The sequence below is a fragment of the Motacilla alba genome, chromosome 2, assembly GCF_015832195.1.
Source record: "Motacilla alba alba isolate MOTALB_02 chromosome 2, Motacilla_alba_V1.0_pri, whole genome shotgun sequence".
In the NCBI taxonomy this organism is placed as follows: domain Eukaryota; kingdom Metazoa; phylum Chordata; class Aves; order Passeriformes; family Motacillidae; genus Motacilla; species Motacilla alba.
In genome coordinates, this window is record NC_052017.1 from 116,410,851 (window position 1) to 116,426,271 (window position 15,421).

Here is a 15,421-nt window from a genome sequence, read left to right on the forward strand (position 1 = left end):
GCTTGTGGCGTTTTAGCTTGTCTTCTACCTTTCCTTGCTGAATCAGACACTTATAAAAGAGAATAATAATAACAAACAAAAACATATATATGTATTTTAAACACCAGGATAAATGCCACCTTCACTTCTGGCCAATGTCATGTTTTCAATGGCATTTCTTACCATTTCATTAACAACTAATTCTGATGTTATGCATTTATGTAGTGTCAAAGTGCCAAATGTTTGTGTAGTGCTGGACTTCTTACAGTAAAGGTTTCTCTCCACAATGGAACAAAGTGAATTATTGTACTTGGCATGTACATTCACTTCCAGTGAGTGCTCCTCCATGCCTTTAACCCAGGCACAACCAGCCTGCTTACCCAATACCCGGTGCTGTAGTACTGGAGCACCCTCCTCAAGTTAAAATGATGCCAGTCCTATCTGTCTCGTCACCTTTCCTGTTCAGCTAAGTGCTGCAAGTGAGCCCCCATTAGGTATGCAACATGCATCACCTATTTTAATACACTGTGTATCATTTCAGTATTTACTACTTTTTAAATGTGTGTAGATGGAAAGGTAAACAATAAAAGAGTCCGACTCCTGTCAAGTGAGTACGATGAGAGCTACTTGATGAAAGAGGGATGAGGAGATGAGGGATGATGAATGGGAAACCTTCAGCCAACTTTCCAGTACTAATAGCTTGCCTGTTCCTTGAACCCACGCATATTAAAGGGTAGCTTGAGAACCTCATTTTATCTATTCATTTCATTCTATTCTGTTCATTTTATCTATTAAGAAACTGAAGTGCAGAGAGAGAAGGATCTTTTACCAAAACCAGTTCAGTACACTTGCTGTCGAATTCAAGGTTGAGAAGCCACTATGAGAAGTCATTGAGGATAACTATAATACTAACCAGTTCTGCCTTAGACAGCAGAATAGACTTGACTCATTCGTGCTAGTTTTGGTTGAGGTAGAGTTTATTTTTTTTACAGGAGCCAGTCTGGAGCTATGTTTTGCACTTTTGTTGAAAACAGCGTTGGGAACTCAAGAATTATTTAGTTATTGCTGAGCCATGCTTACACAGCATCAAGGCCTTTTTTGCTTCTCATTACATCCCACCAGCAAGATTGGTGCTCATAGATATTACAACTGTAGTTTTGGATACATATTCCTAAGGTAGACATATTCCTCTCCATAGCTCCCAGTTATGATCCATTGATGGTCCTGCTTGGTATTAAGGACCGTAGTCAGCAATATGACATGACTTCTTTCTGGTCTTTGTGTCTATGTTTCTTGCCATGAATACCAGAATCTGGGGAAAGACAGCAAGATAACCGGTTCATTCCTAGATCTTGCTCTAATCACATATTTGTGCTCACAAATTAGGAAGTACTCTGAGGATCTGCAGTTTACATCACTGGTGAACATGAGGAACTTTAATAGAGCACAGTTGTGTCTTTACTCACAGTTTCACAAACCATTTCCTAGCCTGACCTAGCAAGAAGCCATGGGCTCCAGACACATGTTGGTCCTTGGCTTTCCTCCCCACAAGTTGTCCCCATGTGAAGCTGGGGCAGAAAAACTGGGGGTACAAAGTGCAGCAAAAATGTGCCATGGAGGTTGGGCCCTGAAGGCAATGATTCATTTGACATGTATTGAAGGCCCTTGACATGCTGAATATAAATCTATATCTCCAAAGGTGTGGTTCCTGCTGGAAGGTCTACAGCAGTATTAAATCTCCTTGGCAAAATGCTTCTAAAACAATCAACAAAAACTTCTTTAAATAAGCAGGATTGAGATAGCTATCCTCCTGAGAGTTTTCTTTACAGGCAATCTTTGTGAGGTTTTCCTATTTTATTAACCTTTATCTTTTGTGAATCTGTACATTACAAAAAGCTGGAGAAGTAAATAAAGAAGTAAATACCTTCAAATTTCATCTCACTGCTTAGATTAATTTCTCACAGCCCGACTATTTCATTTCAGCAGACTCAGTTCAGTTCTAACAAAAATATGGGGTTTTTATTAGAGAGCTTTTATTCCTTACAACAGTTGACCCTTAAATTCCTTTCTTGTAACAATATGGGATATTTTGCTGGTTTGTACATCTGAGAGTTATCTCTCCATATAAAAAAAGTATTTGCCTGTTTGTACGTATAGGTGTGCATGTATGTACATAAATTAGAAAGCTGCAGCTCTAGATAACAGCTTTATGTGGATTTGAATTACTAGATCTAAATCTTTACATATAAATATGTGGGCATTGTCATATTAAATATTTAATGCATTCTGGAAACAGTGTTAAAATGAATAGTATGTAAAGACAAATATGTCAAGTTACAGTTTAAAAACAAAATCATTACTTTCTGTCATTAGACATGGTTACTTTGTATCTCAAAGCAGTATGTCACACTTGTATTTTCAAAACTGGTTTTATTCTTATCATAGGCTTGTTAAGAAAAATGAAATAAAAGTGTGTGATTACTATCCAGAGGTTTTATCCACATCTGCATTCTTACATCAAAATGGGTTCTATTTTTCAAACATGTCTCTCTAATGCAATTCCAAAGTCCAAATTTAATAGAACTGAAAGGAAGCATTTTATTTTCAGCCTTGAATAACTGTGTCTTTGAACAATACTAAAAATTTTTAACTAAACAAGATACATACCTAATAATTTAAAAAACACGTACTACCCTGTGGCCACAAAAGGAACGCATTTTCCCATGGCATGTCGGAATAAATGTTTTTAATTAATTCATAATCAGTATAACATTCCTGTCTAAAATAAGTTGGCAGATTTTTGTTTATAGTTTCAACAAAGAGCGCATGTTGTTTTCATCAAAGGCTCCTCAACACGTAGAACCAGACAGTACAGCAGATGCTACTGCATCTTCATACTGAATTTATATTTTGAAATAAAAGATGAACTTTGGTTACACATTCTTTAGTGTCAGAAATCACCCCTAAGCTCTTCCTCTGAGCCTCCCCTTTCCAGCCTTCCTAGTGAGGGAGCTCTGCCCACTGCGGGCCTGTCCCAGTTAGCACTTGATACTTAATATGCATATGAGTCACCACCACCTAAAGTAGCTCATTTTAATATTAGGAACTGGTGCTACAGGCCATTTAAAAGAAAGAATCGTGCTTCAACCTGTCCTATGAACAGAGAAGGGATAATAAAATGTGCAGTTCTGTATACTTCATCACAGATTTTAGGAAGACTGACATGAATACTGTAAAATGTTAATTCATTGGGAGCTTTACAAACCAAAATACAGGTATTTTCCCTTTGTCATCCATCCAAAGGACACTGAAAAGAGTGTAGAAGTAACATATGGTCAGACATTTTCCCAAGAACAATCTAAATACTGTGCTATACCACCTCAAGGCTTACTTTGGACCGTGGTAAATATTACAGTTTGGCCTAAAGGGAAGAAAGGGGATGGTAGGGATGATCAGTGTGAAAGAGCAAGGCTGAAGTTAATTATGTCTTGTTTGATCTGCAGATCTCATTGAGATTTCTTCTTTTACTTCTTGCAAGTCAAAACTTATTATGCACTGTGCTGTGAGTTGGTGAAGGCTTGGATCACAGCACAGCTGGCAGTCAGGTAGCCAATGCTGTCACAACTAGCCAGCTGCTACAAGCACCCTGTGATTCCAGGGTGGAGCTGGGTCCTGTGCAGGAATCTTTCCAAAATCACCACTTCCTTCCTTTTATTCTCCCCAGATCGCAGACACATGACATACACAATATTTGTGGCTGTGTTTGCCTTTACCTCTACCTGCTGTATTTACTGCCTCAAAGAGTAGGAGATGTTGCTTCCTCTTTTTCTCTGCTCAGAATTCCCCCGCCCAGCTGTGTTTTCTGAAAACTGTGTCTCACCTTCCTGCCTAGCTTTGAGTTATCCTCTCTTAGCTCACTAAGAAACCCCTTGATGGGTACTCAATAATGGTTTCAGAACATATTCACTGGCATTGGACAATGGCTCCAGAAGGTGGTCATCTGCCCAAATGTGGGACACTTGTGCCAAGAAGAGACAACATCCACTTAAAATATTAGGGAATTAAGCATCCAATTAGAGCACCCATCTCTCACTTTCCCTCTGTTTCTCCCTTTTGATCCAAAATAGACACCTGGAGAGTATATTGTGTATTGTACTGAGAAGAAACAGAAAGCACATCTCACCCTCTCTCTCTTCAAGCAGAAGGATGATAATCAGCAGTTATGCTGATGCTCTCTAAAAGTACTTACTCGAACAGAAGTATGGTCCTGGCTGAGTTGCCTGTTTTCTGAAGTGTTAGAATGTGTGCATTGTGCTGTGTAAGCATTCTGCTAAATAGATAGACCAAGATAAAGAAAATGTTCAGGAACGTGCCCAAGGCGATATGGCAATTCAATAACAATGCTGTGAATTAAAAACAAGGTTGAAGGATTTCAAAGAGAAATATTTTCTCACAGGGAAAGAAGGCCTTTATCAACAGTCCTGGGGAAAGTAGAAAATTGTGAGTTTTTTAAGTGCTTCATTTTTGTAAAGTTGTTCCTGAGCAATGCTCACCTGTGAAAAAATGGCTTGTTCTAGAACTGGAAATTATTATCTAAAAGTGGAAACCTACTGATAATCTGTTCAGATGTATTGTGGATAAAAAAGCAACATCTCCAATGATTCTCAGTCAACTACTGAACACAACACAACCTGAAAATATTGAAGCTTTCATGGAAATATATTTTTGTTACTGGTATGTTACTGGTTGTTGATAATTTTTTTTTCCCTCAAGAGCATGTCCCAAAAACATAAAGGTCACCTTCTGGCTTGATCCAAGAAGAGGACACAGAGTGTGTTTCCTCTGGATGCACATATGGCCTCAGCAGAGGTGGCTGGATTTTGTCCTGTCCCAGCTTCCTCTGCCACAGTTTCAACTTCTAGTTTCTATCCTACGCATGAAGCTCAAACATTTGCCACCTTACTGATCCACTTTAATGACTCATATTTATAATGGCTACTTCACCCACAAAAGGTTTGGGAAAGGGCTCTACCTGTGTTAAGTTTGTCTACACAAGGATGAGCTCCTGTAGCCACAGCAGCTGCTGGGGCTGTATGCGTGGTGCTGAAAGAGAAAATTTAGCACAGCGTCTCTTTTCGTTTTGGGGCGCACATCACCTTATGAAGCTGACAATTTCCCACAGCCATAAGAGGTTGTTCCAGACACATGTTTGACGGGCGTAGCCACAGCTGTAGAGCTCTGAGGTCTTAGGAAAAACCTCCATCTCTGATCCACTCCAGAATGGGAGAGATGTGATTCCCTTCCAACATGAGGTCCGTCTCCCTGTAAAACTAATGAGAACACTTTGTGGCAGGAACGATGACGATACAGACTTTGTCATTCGACTAACATGACATATAAATGAAACCAGAGCCCTCATGTTTCTTGAGTTTTGTATATTCACGAAAGCTCTGGCTAAAGGAACTTATCCATTTTAAAGAAATATTTTATTTTTTAAAAGGTAGCAAAGCTTTTAAAGTTGCAGCACATTTAGTTTCATTTTAAATTAGGACTTTCAGACAGTGTTCCTAATCAAGTATAGTTGGCTGTAAGAGGCTTAAACCATTTAAAATATGAAACAGAAATGCATTCCTTATATTTGCAAATAAATTACTGAACAAGTTTTATAGCAAATATAGTTCAGTTCAACACTATGGTTTAATGAAGAAGTAGCAAAAGAAATAAATTACACATTCTGTGGTTAATTTAGTAAACATACATATTTGCAGAGGTAATCTCATCACTGACACACAAACGCCTGTGCGTAAGCTTTGCTGTGAGACTGAGACAATTACAATGGCCATCCTTTTTCCTTTCAGTGTGGGTTTTACTTAACAAGTCCATGCTTTAGTGTCACTCACACGGACTGTGTCAGTCCCCTCACAGAGGTGCTCTGACAGCCAGTCAGAAATGTCACACCTCCATCCTGGGTTGAGTCTCTGTCCATGTCATCTGCACTCATTACACTGAGTGGGCTGTGATGTCCAGAGCTGCCCAGGTTATGATCATGTAAGAGGAGACCATTCTGCCTATTTTCCTGACACATCTGTTCAGTTCTCAAATCTCATACTGACAGTTTCTATATATCTCTGAACTTGGACAAGCTGTTTTCTGACCTCCATAAAGAGTCAGACATCCTGCACCCTGGTCTTTCTGGCATAAACAGCCTTCTGTGGAGAGTATGTGTGGCATAAAATAAGGAAGACTTTAGGGATAGAAATTATATTTAATATTGCTAATGAATTGTTTATACCTGTAAGATCTGCACTTTCATTCTGAATTTATATACTGGGGGATTTTTTTGAGTTCAGAATGTTGGAAAACACCCCATTTATTGTTTTAGGAGATAACGCAGGCACTCTGAAGATGCAAGGCAGTAGCTCTTCAATAAAGCATCTCTCTCTGAGACATTTTGAGTATGTATATTGAAGAAACGGTGTGGAGAGGAGGTGCAAGAACAAATGGATGGCAGAATTTCTTGTATTGACCAAACGTAGCTGCTTCTGCCTCTCTAATGATTCATGACTGCAGCTGGCTTTGTGACCTTCCTTACACACACCAGTGGATACTATAATGAAACAAGTTTTCTTCAGGAATGAATATGAGATGAAAACAATGGTGGAAAATAATTGTGTGGCCTATTGACTTTGAGAGAAAGTCCTTTTTTATTCTAAAGTTTTATTGGTGCCATAAGATGAAAGAAAAGCTTTAAAATCCCTAATATTATATTCCTAAAAAAGCATGTACTTCTTCACATTTATCAAACTCTGTAGACTCAATATTTTCCTTTAATAAAACTTCATCCCTGTACATTGCTGTTCACATTCCATAGCAAGCATGTAAATGCAGTCAAAAACCTGAGCCACAATAACAAAATTGACAACCAGATTTATCTTAGAGAATTTGACTCAGAGGGAGCACAACAGTGTCACTCAGAGGTATCTTACAGAATGTTATTTTTCAGAATACATACTTCAAAAAAGTGAAGCAGGATCACAGTGTTCCTAGCTTTCACGTAGAAGCTATGGTGAAAACAGAAAGTAGTTTATGTGAGTAAAATATAAAAATGGTGCTTCTTCAAAACTCGAAAGGGCCTTATGGATAAAATTTGGGTGTTTATTTTTATGCATAAAGCATTTTTAGTAAAGGACAATTTATACAATAGGATTTGGGCAAAGTGCACTTTCCCTGGAAAGTACAGATAATAACAGGAAAGCACTTCTCATAAGGGGCATACACAGGCTGTAAATGTTTATTGTGTTATTGACAATTATCTGTTCAAGACTGGGATTAGTCGATGAGTAGTTCAGAAAATGCTGTATTATGGCTTAATTGCTTCAGAATCTAATTCATTTTTAAAATACCCTATAGATAAAGAAGATAGGAAAATACTGGATGCATGTTTCTGAATGGGAATTTTTCTCTATCTGCCTTCATTTTATCAAGGGGGTTCATGTTTGTTTCAATCAAAAAAAATTCTATAGTCATCCTTTCTTTTCTTCATAGCTACTAAACATGATTGAATTTTAGCTTACAAGATCAGAATTGGTCATGAATTCCTTGCCCTAATAAAGTGACCATAGGTGATATTTGTTTGGACATTTTGTACAATTGATAGTTAACTTACAGAGACTAACAAATACTAATGGTAACGTGGCAACTCAAGAGATGGCTGTGATCCCAAGACTCTCACCAAAAGACAGACAGCAATTGTTCTAAAGCTTTCTGGAGAAAAGAAATTTCTTTTATTGCAAAAGAAATTATCTTGTGAATGGATATTCTACAAATTCAGAAGTCTTATTAAGTAACCTGGTGTATTCACCAACCAGGGAAGAATCATTTCCTGTAACAAATTTTCCAGTGTAAAATTTAATTATCAAGTCATTGGCTTCTAGCACTTCTCTTGCAACTATTCCAAAAACTAATAGATTTACCAGTCATGAAGCTTTACATATATTCAGACCATATTTTAGGCCATTACATTTAATTCTAATGCACTAAATAATTTCTTGTGAAGGCCTGACCCTCTGAATATTCTAGACTACTATCATATTATGCACTTTTAGGTTTTCCACCTATCACCATGATGGAGACTATTTCTCCTGTTCCCTTTTCAATTTTTAATTTATTTCTATTAAGGTTGTGAAGGTAAAAATGAGAAATATTTTATTCAAAGGATAGGTTGCAGAAATCAAAAACTCCCAAGCATGATTCAGCCTAGAGAGGCGGGGATCAGATATGTTATTGAAATATGAGAAAACCATTCTTAAGTAACATATACGGAAAGGCAGTTCTGAGGAAGTGATTGAGTTAGAAGTTATTGCATGACTCTTCTTCTGCTCTCTGTATTTGCCAATATATTCCAGATAGTGAGGTGACACCAATGTAAGAAACGAGTCATTGCCTCCTTCCTCTTGGAAAAGATACTCGTGTTTGTGAAGCACTATATTATAATGGATTTTTTTACCATATATTCATGTGTAATGAACTAATCTATAAAGGCAATATGCTCTTCACTTTCAAATCCCTCATAAAGGATATTTAATGCTAATTATTTTTATTATTAGAGTGCCTATCTGCCCCAATAATAAATTAGGTGCTTCTTGCAGGGGCAAACACAATAATGCCTTACAAATTAACAAGTTTCTTTACCCAGGCTTTATGATGTTTTTCATCACAAACTGTAGTATGGAATGTTCCAAAGAAGAGCACATCAGAAAAATTCCCAAACCCTTTACATTTGAACAGCATTTCAGGCCTTCTAAAAGTTCAAAATTCAACAAAGCTACCTGAGACATTATCATAGACACAAACTTTATCCTCCTGACTTCCATGATCCAAAGAGGAGTCTCTTGGGAAAACCTGGCCCCAAAGGCAGTCCCAGACTCAGTAGTGCCAGAGCTCTCAGTGTCTGTGATATTAGCACAGCTACTACATTATTTGTTGCAAATTAGGAATTCTTCCATCCACAAATCTGGGGTAACACAGAACCAGACTCTTGGGCTGCTTGGACCTGTTTCTCTTTTCTGCCAAAAAGCTACTTCTTCAAAAATTTGAGCAAAGTGAAATGAAACCCTATTTTTCTATTTATGTTTTATAATACTATCCATTGGCTCAACTGCTATCCAGCTTAAATAATTTAGAGCAGATCCAAAAATCAATAGTTTGAAACAGAGGAAAAAAACCCTGAACATTTTATAATTCTGTTTTCTAATTCACAGTGAATTATATGAACAAGAATAATTGACAATCAAGGGTTTATTCACACCAGATTTGAAAAAGTACATCCATTTCAGGAAAACAATTATGCATGTACTTAAATTTTAAGCAGTTGAGGAGTCCAAAGTATAGCAACTTTAAAAACCTCTTGTATAAGTACCTCATACATTATAGAACATTATGCTAGAATCCTGACCTTTAAATCCAGTATTTAGTTTATTAATCCCCGTATTATAAACCAGTAAGAGATATTTTATAAATGTGACATATGTGCCTTGGAATGTGTATACTTTTCCCAAAACGTCAACTGAAGGACACCACCCTTCTTTTCAAATATTGTTTTGCCTATGTACTGACAACAAAAAGAATAAATGCCTATTTCATCTATGCAACATGTAGCAAATGACAAGGAGAACTCAAAATTCCCTCTTTCCAGCCACCTCTTAATCTGAAAACTACTCTGCGTGGTTGCTCCCCAGATGGGAACAATGTCATGTCAGCTTCCCAAAGGATCACTCCCAGAACGGGCTCTCTCCCGGGGGAAGTAAGGTGACCAGGAAGAAGCTCTCCTGCTGCAATCCTGTGGCTGTTTGGCACAGCATTGGAGAGAATGTGGGCACCATAGGTGAGAGTGTGGCTGAGCTGGGCAGCAGCCGTAGTGCAGAAAACTCGTATTGCAGGTATTGTGTCAATACTGGCACTTATTGCCAACTTCCGTTGTCAACTGGCTCCGAACAAGTATGTTGTGTACAAAGAAAGAAGCATGAGTCTTTATAAAGTTGCTGTAACTTTCCAAAGTAAAAGAAACACTCATAAAAAATACAAGCACTATCTGCTCTTCTCAAACTTTTATATCTCAAGCAGGTGGTCTTTGGATTTGTGTTTTTCCTTGAAGAATTTCTGTGCATAACACAGTCATTATCAGTTCACTGGCAAATATAAAGGCATTTATTCAAGCTTTTCTAGCATGCAAGCATCACATAATGAAACAGCATTTCTTCGTATACCAAAGAAAATAAAAACAACCAATCCAATTTTTTTTCAAAGTCTTTGAGGACATGTATATGTCTGAGCCCAAATCCTAAATCTTTAATCTCTTTGGAAGGGTGACATCAGAGCTTCTAATCTTATTTGCAGAATACTCCAACATCTACAGTTCATTTAAAAACATTAAAATTCTAAATGGAAAAGTCAAAAAAAGGTGATTTTTATCATCAAACTCTCTCTGAAATAAGTCCTTATAGCCTTTAAAGAGCAATTCATTCATTTCCAACATTGTGTAGTCTATCCAGAAAAAATAGCTTGGTTTTGTTTTGGTTTGGTTTTCTTTGGGGTTTTTTTTTTCAGAAATAGCAAGGCAAAAATGTCACCCAGGTCACTAATTACCACTGTTCTACCGACATGACACTTCTTTCTCTCAGAATGTCCTTTAAACCACCCCAAAAATTACTCAAATGAAAATCTTAACTTCTGCTTATAGCGTGAGAGCATATTAAATAAAATGCCAATAAAGTTCTGTGCCTTTTTAATTTCATACTTAAGTTAACATACCATCGGCATTAGATTTTGTCTATGAAGAAGTAGCCTAACACTTGTAGAAACCAATGAAAATACATACAAGATTTTCCTAAGCCAGCCACCTAATAATTTTCATCCATAATTATTTGTGCTACATTTCCCACAGAATCTATTCCAGAACAATGCAAGGCAGAGCATACTAGCTGAACAAAACAGTCCACATGAAAGTATTATTTTTGCTTCCTTCTCAGCCATTATAACAAAATCATGGATATAGAACCAGATCAGCCTGTTTGTTCAGCTAATAATTATTTCTCTTTAAATTCCAAAAAGTTTAATGTCTGCCTAATCTTGAGTGATAGCCCTAATCAAACTTTTGTTGTCTCTTTCTACCAGCATCTGAAGAGTGCTTAAAAGTAAACAGAAATTATGGAAAGGGAATCCCTATAGCAGAAATTAAGAAATAAAATACAGGGATTAACCTCCAGCCTTGTGTTCCTTTATCTCTTCTCTGCCTTGCAACTAAAGGGAGACTGTTTAACCATTAAAAAAGATTAAAGGTATTAATTAGACTAAGAGATAGAAAGCTATCATCCTTCTGTCAGAGCAGACCAGGAATAAACCTCCTTCCAGATAAAAAAAATCTATATTTTTAGAGTTTGGTCGAAACAAAAGTCCTGTTGATCAGCTTTCTATATTCCTATTGTTGTCTAAAAGATTAAACAAATGAGCCTGAAACTGAATAAACATTTTGACGAATTTGTGTATGAGGGCAGAGCTACTTCCTCTTTATATCAAAGTAGCAGCACTACACACAAACAAATATAATTCTGTTGGGATTTCATAAATCTATGTAAATAAAACAATGGAAGAAGATTAACAGACAGCCCCCAGCAGTGGAGCTCTGAATTGCCTTCTTTTTTTCTCCCCAAAATGAGGAAACTACACAGTACATTTAAATTATGTAGAAAGTATTATAAATGTCTTTTGCAGCAGAAACAGATATTATAGCAAACTGCAGCTATATGCCATGTCTAAGGACAGATTAGACATCCTTCAGAGTCAGTTGTCAGTGGAAGATTACAAAATATTATTCAAGACAGAAGACGACTGACAGAAGAGAATATACTTTTATCCAAGAATAACCCATTTTTGAATTTTTCAAAGTTGTGTGTGATTCTTTTTTAAAATCTTATGGTTAAAAAAAATTGCAGCTTTCAATCAGACATCCTTATAAAAAGAATAGATGTTAATAAAATACATTCATCCCATCATATGTTAAAGGTGACCCTGTTAGAAAAATAGATTATGATGAGGTTGGAAAATTGTAATGGGCTATATTAAATAGGTCTATTTGAAATATTTTAAAGTCAGCTGCTAAACAGCAAATTGAAAAAAATTATATTAAAGGTCACAATCAAAGAAATTCTTTGGACTGATAGTATTAGTTAGTAAAAGATAAATTACTATTTTACTGAAAAGTCCTTGTATATATATACACACACACAAACATTGAATGCAGATACACAACTGACAAAATATTCATGCATCACTACCTTTTTCTTTCTGACTTCATTATTCTGTAAGTAGTGTAATGACCCTAGGGCAGAGTACACTGGATTTACATTGCTCTAAGAAGCAAAAGTTTGGCTCCCAACTTTTAAAGTGCAATACTTCATTACCTATTAAGCAGCAAATCTGACAACAACCTCAGAAAAATTAAACTAGAAAGAAGCAGAACACTCAAAGAACTTATTCCAATGGTTTTTAACTGCTGAATGAATCTTGGTATCTCACATAGATGAAATATTGATAGCAGAATGGGAAGGATCTTTTCTAAATATTTTCATTTCCAAGTAAGATAAGCTCCATTCTCTGAAACCACTTCAAAAATCTTTGGGGGAAAATAAAAAAAAATTACAAAAAGTAATATACTGAGGTTTTTCTCTTCGTCTTATAAGGTGATTCTGAAATGGTTCAGAGAAGACAAATAACTAAATATTGATGCTCATATATATGCGGAATTCCAAAATTAAAATATTTTTTTAAAAACCCAAATAAACAAAAAGCATTAGCTTTGGGATGAGTAGTCAAACAAGTAATTCTGAAGGTGCCTCACCACCCTAAAAACAAATAATTTCTTCCTAGCATCTAAATTAAATCTGTCCTTTTTCAGCCTAAGACCATTTCTGCTAGTTCTTTCAGTTGCTGCCCATGTAAAAAGTCACCTTCTCTTCTTTACAAATCCCCTATATGGACTAAAATGCTGCAAGGAGGTCTCCCTGGAGCCTTCTCTTCTCCAGACTGAACAACCCCAACTCCCTCAGCCTGTCTCCCTAGGAGAGGTGCTCCATTCCTACTCCCAGCCCAGTCCACTGTGCAATGGGAATAAAAGCTGTAACTGGTAGCAAGCCCCATGGAAGGAGCCTCCATCTCCTCATTTGTGACCTTGCTGACAAAATCCAAGTTTTCTCTACCAACTTCATGTGAGTGTGTAAACTGCAGTTTTCCAAAGGCACAAAAATTGGCCAAACATAAGATTGGCAGGAGACACAGCCACAAAACAGAGCACAGAAAGCTCCTTTTCTACTAAACGCCTTGCTCCAAAGCAGAGGGACACTTGAGATCTTCAAAGAGAATTTCCTTTGTTTTCTTGTTTTGGGTTAAAAGGGTATTTCTGCTGCTTTTCAAACCTGCATACTGAAAATAACCAGAATGTTTTTGAAAGGAACTTCAAGAGAAAGACAGAATAAAAGGAAAGAAATCAGCTGAAGCAAATACCCATTTGGGAAAACTTCAACCCATGTACCTAAAACCTAGCAAAACTTTCTCAAGCAGAAATATTTTTCATTACATGGAGTATATAACTAATACAAAATATCAAACAATCATTATATGCATACCAAGAAAAATATCAACGAGCATGCCACAGTATGTTCTAAAATACTCCAGCATCTATGTTGACCAGCATCCAAGGAAGGAGATAACTCTAGCAGCAGCTGGGCTTTGGCTCTCTCCAGTACTCAGGGGCTGGGGCAGGTGATACAGCCTGGACGCTAGACAAGGCTGCAAATGTTGAAGGGAAGCCTTTACCAACCTATTACTATGTAATAACACCAACCAGGAATATGTGAATGCCCTCAGATCAATATTCTTCTGCCCACCAACCTGGGCAGCATTCCTCATGGGTGATTGTAGGTATTACCTTGCAAGTCTGAAAGAAAGTTTGCTGGTGAGACAGAAATGTGACTTCAACACCAGGACCATTTTTAACAGGTAAACCTGGGCATTGCGAAAACCTGGGCATATCAAAAGCATGATTCGAAAAGAAAATGTGCAAAGAAAAACCCTGAGTGTTTTCACTCTCTTTCATAATCAGGGGATTTTTACAGACTTCTTTTCTTGGTTTAAAAAATGATCACAAAATAAATCAGAGAAAATGCCTAACTTACTATCAGTTGTACCCAAAACTTGTTTCCATAACTTCTCACTTATGATGTGAGAAGAAACTACCATTTTCTTCACTGGTATCATAAATACCTCTTTTCTTGACACCTCTTTGCAGTTCGTGCAATAAGAAATTATGTTTCCTAAAAAATTGCAACATTCTCAAGAAACTCCTACTGAAAATTTGATATATGGAAAACTTTTCCATCTTCCATACAAACTATGGGCCTTCTTTCAGTCCTATCATAATTTTTTGGGCATTTTTTTTCTCTTCTGTGGAACAAGAAGCTTTTCAAGTCTAGCTGTCACAATATTTACAAAACTATACCCTCTCAATTTCACCATCTTTAGAAATGGAATGGTTGAATCACACCATGTCTTCAGAAGGATAGGAAGGACTGCATATCCAGGAATAAGGTACAAATCAAGTTTTAGCTGTTTGAATTGAAAGTCAAAACTGAGCATGGAATATTAGGTGTGATCTGTAGAAAAATTGTTGTTGAGGGTTTTCTTGGCAGGGAAAATAGTACATGAAGATATGCGTTAACTTCACAAATCAAATTTTTTTTTTTTTTGTTTGTAGGATTACAGTGTTAGTTATTTTAACCTCTGTCTCAACATTCAAAATAAAAAAGACATTTTGCACCTTATTATGCACACCTTCATCTAGAAGAGCAAAACAACTTTCATCTTTTTTTTTGTATCTAAGAAAGAAACAAGAAAAACAAAGGTTTTTCTTGCCTTTTTAGTGGGAATTTACAAAGGCTTCAAACTTGCTGTGCCGTGGTCCGAAGCAAATTAAAATGGTGGAGTTACTATGGAAAATACTCAAAACAAGATTCATAAAACAGACATTCTAAAGGAACATTGGCTCTGGCGGTGACAGTGACTGCCTCTGTAATAATGTATTTCAAATTATTTAGCTAAGTGCTTCAAAGAACACAAGAAAATATCAATTTTTAAGAGCTGGTTCAGCTGAGCATTTGAGATGAATGTAGCCTCCAAAGCATTTTAGATGGCTCTCCTTCCCTGACAGAGACGATGAGAGTTTGACACATGGAAAGGCTGGCTTTTCCTTCACATGTGCCAGCATAACAGTGCTGATTTCAGCGCTGTTGCTCCTGTGTGTTAACAGTGTACATGAGAGGAGAATCAGGCTCAGCATGTGTAATAACCCAGCAGCATGCTTTACATTCCTGCTCACCATCCTTTTGATGAA